Source organism: Vigna angularis, chromosome 3 (genome assembly GCF_016808095.1).
Source record: "Vigna angularis cultivar LongXiaoDou No.4 chromosome 3, ASM1680809v1, whole genome shotgun sequence".
Lineage (NCBI taxonomy): Eukaryota > Viridiplantae > Streptophyta > Magnoliopsida > Fabales > Fabaceae > Vigna > Vigna angularis.
In genome coordinates, this window is record NC_068972.1 from 35813880 (window position 1) to 35822639 (window position 8760).

General features: G+C 38.8%; 1 non-coding gene across 1 annotated transcript; it reads right to left on the reverse strand.

Annotated features, from left to right (window-relative positions):
- Positions 1–2634: 2634 nt before the first annotated feature.
- On the reverse strand, positions 2635–2741 carry LOC128196057 (small nucleolar RNA R71). Its single transcript, XR_008248157.1, has one exon. It is a non-coding gene; the product is annotated as a small nucleolar RNA R71 (small nucleolar RNA).
- Positions 2742–8760: the final 6019 nt, after the last annotated feature.

Consider the following 8760-nt stretch of genomic DNA (forward strand, 5'->3'; position numbering starts at 1 on the left):
GGAAGGACTCAGGACCAGGAAGGGCTATCGGACGGAAGTCAGGCGTCCGTCAACGAACATCGGAGGGCGAGGTGGGAAGACGAAGGAGGCAGGGAAGTCGAACGTACCGAGGGGAAAAACAATGGGCAGAAACGGGTGGAGCTGCCCGTCTTCGAGGGGATCGATCCGCTGAACTGGATCAATCGCGCAAAGAAATTCTTCGAGTTACAAGGGGTATCGGAGGACGAGAAGGTCCAATTAGCATACATAAGTATGGAGGGTAGCGCGGGGTACTGGTTCCATTCTGGAGGGAGAAGGCCAAGAACCGTTCTTGGGCAGGATTGAAGGATGAGTTGGTGGTAAGGTTTGGAACCATTGTTGAGCGTTTGGCGGCATCAAAACAGACGGGGACGGTGGACGAGTATGTACAATACCTCAAGATATGGGCGGGTCGAACGAAGAGGGTGTCAGACGAGCAACTGTTAGGATATTTTCATGCAGGATTGCAAGAGGACATCCGAATAAAGTCCGATTGCATGACCCCCAAGAATTGATGGTGGCGATTGATAACGGTTGATTTCACCGTTATTTGGGATTCAATTTTGATAATAAATGCACTCTTTTTGACTTAGAAACTTGCTGGATCTCTTGGTTTTAGCTTATTTTTGTGAATAAGAGAGTTGAGGTTATACTTAAGGATTTTATCACTAAATTTCCTTGATTTTGTAGGAAATTGGAATGAATTGGAAGAGGAGTTAAAATATTAAGGAGTTGGAACCTAGAAAGGACAGAAAGAGCACCAGAAGATAAGGCTGCAGAAGGTCGTAGGACGCTTGGGCGCCCTTTTCTGGGGCCCTGGGCGCTAGTTGTCTCGCAACCACGCTTGGGTGCCCTTTTTTGGGGCCCTAAGCGCTAGAGGCCTTGCATCCACGCTTGGGCGCCTTTCCAGGGGTGCGGAGGCCCAGACTTCGAGTACCGCTTCACGCATGGGCATCCCTCCTGGGGCGTTGAGCGCCACTTCTCTCGCAAGCTCGCCTGGGCGCCTTAAGTAGGGGCGCTGAGCGCTGACGACGTTGGCCCATGATCCAATTCAGCTTTATTTAAGGACTTGCACGTTCTAGAGGGGGTATCTTTTGACAGAAGGGACGCAAATTCAAACTTTTTTTACTCTCTAGAGGTAGAATTGGATGCGGAAGCTCTCATCTTCGGCTTTTAGGGTTTATCTTTCATTCTCATTCCATTGTACATCTAGTTTCTCCATGACAATAGAGAACTAAATTCATTTGTTGTTGGGGAAGATGTAACCTTTAAACTCTCATGTATTTGAATTGATTCTGATTTATATATGCTTCTCTCATTAATTGTTAGGGTTATTCTCCTTTGCTCTATGCTTGTTATGTTTAACTCATTCATGGCATGATTTTTGGTTTTCTTTGTTATTGACAAATACTTAGAAACCTAAAACTGGAGAATTTCTCCCAAGGGAACTATTGCCTAGACATAGGGATAAAACGATTGGTTGTCTTAAGCTTTCGTTTGTAATGCATAATTAATTATTAGGGATGCAAGACATTGTGGTCTAGTAATTAAGGATAAGCTTTTTTTTTCGAGACATCGGGTTCTAAGTAATTTAGAAAGTGACATTGACATTTAATAAAGAAGAAGAATTCTTATATGCATGAGAGTGATTAGGTGAAATCTAAACCACAACAACATTATCATCTCATATTATCAACTTCATCCATTCATTCTAGTGTTTAGCTCAATTGATCAATTTGCATTCATATTTACTTTTGTTGCATTTGCATTTAAAAACCAACAAAATATCTTTCCAGTCGTAATTAGTTAAGTAATTACACAATTGTCTAGTGTCGTGGGTCTTCTGGGATACGATACTTGGTCTTACCATTTTATATTACTTGATACGATTCGGTACACTTGCCGATGTGTTAACAAGTTTTTGGCACCGTTGCCGGGGACTCGTGGTTTAAACTATACTTTTGTGTGATTCTTAACCAATTAGACTTTATTTTTTATTGTTTTTAATTTTTGTTTTTATCTGTTGGTGCTAATTGGGTGCTCTAGTGTTTTGTTCTCTAGTGTATGTAGGGTACAATTCGTACTAGAAGCACGAAAATTTCTGAACCTCTTCTTACAGGTCTGGATAGAAGTAGAGGAAGAAGGAGAAAAAGGATTTCTAGAGAACTTTTCCCTTCTCCTGAGACTCATCAACAACCTTTCACATTATCTGACCAGGAGACAGGAGATATGGCTGACAATCATAATGGTAGATGTACCCTGACAGATTATGCAACAGTCACAAGTCCTCTTCATTTTAATAACATTGCAAGGCCAAAGGTTAATGCCACAAGCATGTAGATGAAGCCTGCTTTGATTCAATTGGTGAAGAGCAACTAATTCAATGGATTATCACATGAAAATCCATATGAGCATCTGACCACTTTCAATGAAATATACAATACAGTGAAGATTAATGGTGTGCCAGATGAGGCTATTAGATTGAGCTTGTTCCCTTTCTCTTTAGGAGGCAATGCTAAGATTTGGCTTAATTCATTCCCAGAGAATAGCTTCACTGAGTGGGAAGATGTGGTGGCTAAGTTCCTGAACAAATATTTTCCTCAGTCCAAGGTCAACAAAGGCAAGCATGAAATTTCTTCTTTTAGACAGGGCATGGGTGAAACTCTAGGTCAAGCGTGGGATAGATTCAAAGGTTTATTGAGGAAGACGCCTACACATGGCTTTGATGAACCCATAGTGGTCATTCTTTTCCTTTGAGGATTGAGTTCACAGACTAAATTGATGCTCGATGCCTCAATTGGAGGTAATATCAAGTGCAAGACTCCAGATGAAGCTTATGAGTTGATTGAAAATATGGCCGCCAATGATAATGAGATGCATAATGAAAGGGCTCAATTTCAACCGAAAGGAGTTTTAAAATTACAATCTCAAGATGCTCTGTTGGCTTAGAACAAAATAATGACTCAACAATTGGAGACTCTGATGAAGAAAATCTCTCAACTTCCTCAAGAATTGTAGAATGTTTCTCAAGCTCAACATCAACTTTGTGAGCTATGTGGTGGAGATCATATCAATGGACAATGCACCATGCAAGCTATTACCCAAGAAGAAGTCAATTTTATGGGTAATATGGGCCGCCAGGTAACTACAACCATGGGTGGAAACCTCACCCAAGCATGGGTCAAGGGCAAGCTGGACAATTCAATAGACCACCACAACAGCAATGGCAACAACATCCCTCCTTATCTGAAAGAACTGCAAAGTTAGAAGAGACACTCCAACAATTTATGCAAGTGTCAATCTCCAACCATAAAAGCACTGAAGTTTCCATTAGAAATTTGGAGATATAGGTTGGTCAACTAGCTAAGAAGTTGGAGGAGATGCCTGACAGGAGTTTTGGGGCTAATATTGAAGTTAACCCTAAGGAGGAGTCCAATGCCATTATGACTAGAAGTGGCACGGTGCTAGATGAGAGAAAAGTTGAGAGAAAAGAAAAAGATGAGTTGAGTGAAAAAGAAGAGATGAATTAAGAGAGAAAAGAAGAGGCTGAGAGAAAAGAAGGTGAGAAAGATGAGAGGAAAAAGAAAGGAGAAGAGGATGAGAGGATAAAAGAAAAAATAATTGAGAAGCTCCTTCCTTATCCAAAAAGCTTTTCAAAGACTGAAAAAGAGAAACAATTTGGGCGTTTCATGGGGATCTTCAAGCAATTGGAGATTATTATGCCCTTGACCAAAGCACTGCAGCAAATTCCTGCCTATGCTAAGCACATGAAGCAATTCCTCAATAAGAAGAAGAAATATTTAGATGAGGAAACAATTAAAGTGCAGGGCAATTATAGTGCCATTATGCAGAAGACTCTCCCTCCAAAATTCAAAGATCTGGGAAGTTTCAATATCCCTTGCACCATTGGGAATCATGACATAGGAAAGGCTCTGGTTGATTTAGGGGATAACGTTAATCTGATGCCTCTATCTATGCTCAAAAAGATTATTGGTCTGGAGGTCAAACCTACAAGAATGATCTTGCTAATTGCAGATAGATCCATCAAGCATCCTTATGGTGTAGTAGAAGATGTTGTGGTCTAGTAATTAAGGATAGACTTCTTTCGCCGAGACATCGGGTTCTAAGTAATTTAGAAAGTGACATTGACATTTAATAAAGAAGAAGAATTCTTATATGCATGAGAGTGATTAGGTGAAATCTAAACCCCAACAAAATTATCATCTCATATTATCAACTTCATCCATTCATTCTAGTGTTTGGCCTCAATTGATCAATTTTCATTCATATTTACTTTTGTTGCATTTGCATTTAAAAACCAACAAAATATCTTTATAGTCATAATTAGTTAAGTAATTACACGATTGTCTAGTACCGTGAGTCTTCTGGGATACGACACTTGGTCTTGCTGATGTGTTAACAGCGATGCAGATCGCAAGGGATGTTAAGGAGTTCCAAGGAGGCGCAAAAGTGGGGAACAGGAGCAGGATTGAAGACCAGTCATCTTGGGGACGATCGAGCGAAGAGGTGACACTGTCCGAGGCCAATCGTTATGACCCAGGCCGATCGAGAGTTGTCGAGCGGTCCGAGGCAAATCACTATAACCCAGGCCGATCGGGAGTCGCCGAACGGTCACATGCCAATCACCTAGGCAGATCAGGAGTCGTCGAGCGGTCCGAGGCCAATCACCCAGGCAGATCGGGAGTCGCTGAGCAGTCTGAGGCCAATCACCAAGGCAGATCGAAAGCCATCGAGAGTGTGGGGTCAATACTGAACACCCGGAATCTTCCGGATCCAAACAAGAGAGGATGGCCGGATTCGAACAGGAGAGGACTACCAGATTCGCACAGAAGAGGACTACTGGACTCGAACGATCTTACAGTCAAAATGGTCTCCCAATCATTGGTCGAACGATCTTACAATTAAAATAAAGGCTAGGGAGGGAAAGGTGGATGGAAGAATCAGTGCCCGGGAGAGAAGGATGGATTTTGTGAAGAGGTGGACTAGCGAACAAAAAAAGGGCCTTGCCGTTCTTGATACACCCGCAGAGGGGAGAGAGTTGTTTGAAGCATTAAAAGACATCGAAGACCATTTGCTCAGGGCTTATGATTCTAGAAAAGAGGTGACCAAAATGCTGGAAGCTAATAAAATCCAAGAAGAATGGAAGTCATTGGAGGAGGAATTGCCACCACCCAAACCTCTAGACTTGAATTGGAGGACAGGTGCTAGAGGGTTCCCTTCATATGATTACATGATGATGAAGAGGAGCTAGGAGATCAAATTTCACGATTCCAACCTTGAGGACAAGGTTGTTCTGCAGCGGGTTGTAATGATAGGATCTAATGGTTATAATGGGTAATAGATGTAGGGGAGAGAAAAAAATTTAGAATTAATTGTGTTGGGTAGTTAGAAGTGGGTTGCCTCTATAAGAAGGCAAGGGAGGTCTGGTAGAGAGGACAACTTTGAGTATTCTTTTGTATAGACAGGTCTTGGACCTTGAAATCAATTTAAAATATAATAAAATCGATTATTAATGGTTCACTTGGGCTTTCCTGTTTTAAAGAAAGAATTTAAATCTGATAAAATCGATTATACTATTTTGGCGCTGGAGCTTACTTTTCGTGTTCCTCCCAAAATTGAAAATCCGACCTATAAACTCTAAACCAAGAAACCTGTCACTCACACTTTCTCTGCAAACTCTGTAACCTTTCCTTCTTGGGTTTTCTGGAATTTATCTGCTACACACTATATCTATGGCATCTTCATCGTCTCAAAGAAAGAGGATTAAAACACTAGGGAACAAAAATATGCAGCGAGGGTCGAACATTGATGGATGGATTAGCGATGACAATGCGGAATCCAACTTCCTGGATAGATGGAAAATGAGGAAACTCATTTCACACAAATATCTGAAGCTAAGTTTTTTTATAAGAGAAGGTTTTATCTTTCCTGGATGGCTCAGCAGACAAGGCCTGAAAACGTTTGTTGAAATGACTGACCCATGGTATCTAGAACTAGTAAGAGTGTTCTACTCAAACTTGAAGATCAATGATGGAACACTTTGTTCCAAGGTAAAAGGTGTTGACATAAAACTAACAAATGATGTTTGGACATAAATTGCTGAATTTTGGTTGGGTGATGAGCAATGCCATCTAGGTATGGAAGGATTTCATAAGTTCTCTGTATATCAAGACTGTTTAAGAAATCCATATGTAGTGAGGGATTACTCCCACTATAAAACTGGTGGAATGAAAAAGGATGATCGTCTATGCGCTTTTGTCATGTCTTGGATACTGATGCCAAGAGGAAGCAATCATGCACAAGCAATAATTGAGGATTTATATCTTCTGAAAGCAATTAAAGAAAATGTTCAAGTTGATTGACCTGCTGCAATATCTGAAAACATGCTCAAAGTTACTATACTTGAATCTTCAATGTTACCTTACTGCGTGTTTATTTCTAAAGTACTGATTCATTTTGGAGTAAATTATGTAAATGAGACTAGTGAGTCCTATGGCAGAAGCAATATGATTGATAAGTCTGCATTACATCATATGGGATTCCAACATGGTCCGAATGGCTGGTTATTCAAAGACGAGTATGTTGGCGAAGAAGAAGTAGCTATTGGTTCATCAACAACACCCTACAGGCCTCGATCAGAATTTGAAAAACATGTTGTGAGGCAATTGCATTCTCTAACCATCCCTTATCAAACTACTCGTCAAGATGTTATGGAAATGAAAAAGCATCTGAACATGGATGATTCTTATGAGAAGTCTGAAGCTTCAGAAGAGAGTGGTGAAGAAGAGAGTACTGTCGAAGAGATTGAAGAAGACGAAGTAAGTGAAAGGGACAGTGTTGTGGAAGAAAGTGTTAGTGACATGCTAATCTCTAACTTGAAGAAAAAGAAGAATAAGAAAAGCATATAAAAATTGTTTTGTTTTACTCTGTTTTGTTTTGTAATGAAGGGCCTTACATGCCATATATTTTGCTTTGTCTGGATGTAATCGTTTGGACTATGAATGAAAATTATATTTTTGGTTATTAATCAACCTGTGTGAATGAAAAAATTGTGATTAACTGCATTGAGCTGATTAATAATAAATTCAATCATTGGTATGTATGTATGCATTTTACATATCTCATTGTTACATCTTGTTGTTGCATAAATACTAAAATGCTTGATCTAGATGAATTTGAAAGGTTATGCAGGAATACTGATTGTTGACTGAGTTGAGAAGTGAATTTGACATTATGAATGTTGAGAGGGGGAAGCATCATTATATGCTGGTTCAAATATATACTGGTTCAAATGTTGAAAATGCTAAATTCATATGAATATTATTGAAAGGGGGAGCATCATTATATTTCTGACAAGTTGTTTGATGCATCTCTATATGGTTCATTAACTATGTTTCAATTACATCATATTACATATCCTTTTTTGCTAATGCCCAAAGGGGGAGAGATAATTGAAACTTGATTGAGATAATTGAGCATGGTTGAAACTGTGTAAACTGTTGTTGATTATCTACTGTACAAACATGGTTTTATTAATCATGGTTTTGCATCATCAAAAACGGGGAAGATTGTTGATAGGGGGAGCATTGTGATAGTTGAACCCAATCCCTGTGATAATGGATTTTGATGATGACAACACATTGATAATAAAAACACATGAATATGTACTGTGGTATATGTCATATGTTGTATGTGTTTATGATTATTGTGAAATATGCACATATTGTGATTGTCACATATGTTGAACATATACTATGTTGATTGTTGCATATTGTGTTAGTAAAGTGATCATATTTGCGTATGCATATTGTATGCTTTGGTGATATGGAAATCATATGCACAAAAAGCATATCTGAATGACTAAATCGATTACAGAGGTGTGATAATCAATTCAAGTCATCATACAACTTATGTTTTTAAACTAAGGCAAAACAACTTGTTTTGAATCGATTATATTAATTGGTGAATCGATTAAAACACGTGTGTTTGCACATATCTTTTTCAAATGTGCTGTGTTGTGAATTAGAAAGAAAATTTTTCAAAAATGTGTTAAGTGTTGAAGCTTAATCGATTACATGGATTATGTATTCAATTAAGTTTATTATTGATTTGAAAATTGTTTCATGCTTGTCATAACTGTTTCAACGGTCATATTTTTAAATGTGTTGACTAAGCATTAAATGAAAATTGATTGCATTAATTGCGTATTCAGTTAATGAGCTTAATTAGTTATAAATCTGTTACAAGTATTTAATGTAACCGATTAAGAGTAATCAATTAAATTGTGTCTGAATTGACTAAAACTATATATAGACGCATTGATTGGATTTCTGTAAGACAATTGAGATTAACGTTTTCATATTTGTTTAAATTGTGCTGAAAAGTCTTAAAGAGGTGATCAAACGCTCCAAGAAACAAGAAATTGAAGTGGTGAACTATTCTTGAAGATTTCTTGAGAGACAAGCTTGACTGATTTGAAGAGTCTAATCTTTCTACACAACTGAGGTGCTTGCTGTGTGATCAGGAGAAGTTTCACAATTTGTGTGTTGTTGTTCCCTGTGCGTGTTGCCATGAAGAAGAACGAGGAGTTCTTGTACTTTGAGAGGGTTCTCAAAGGGGTGACTACAGAAGAGGATTGTTCTTGCTGCAGGGTTTTTGTATTTTTGGCTATATTAGATTAGTGAGTTAGAGAGGTGATTTACATTTTGACAGTGTGGTCGT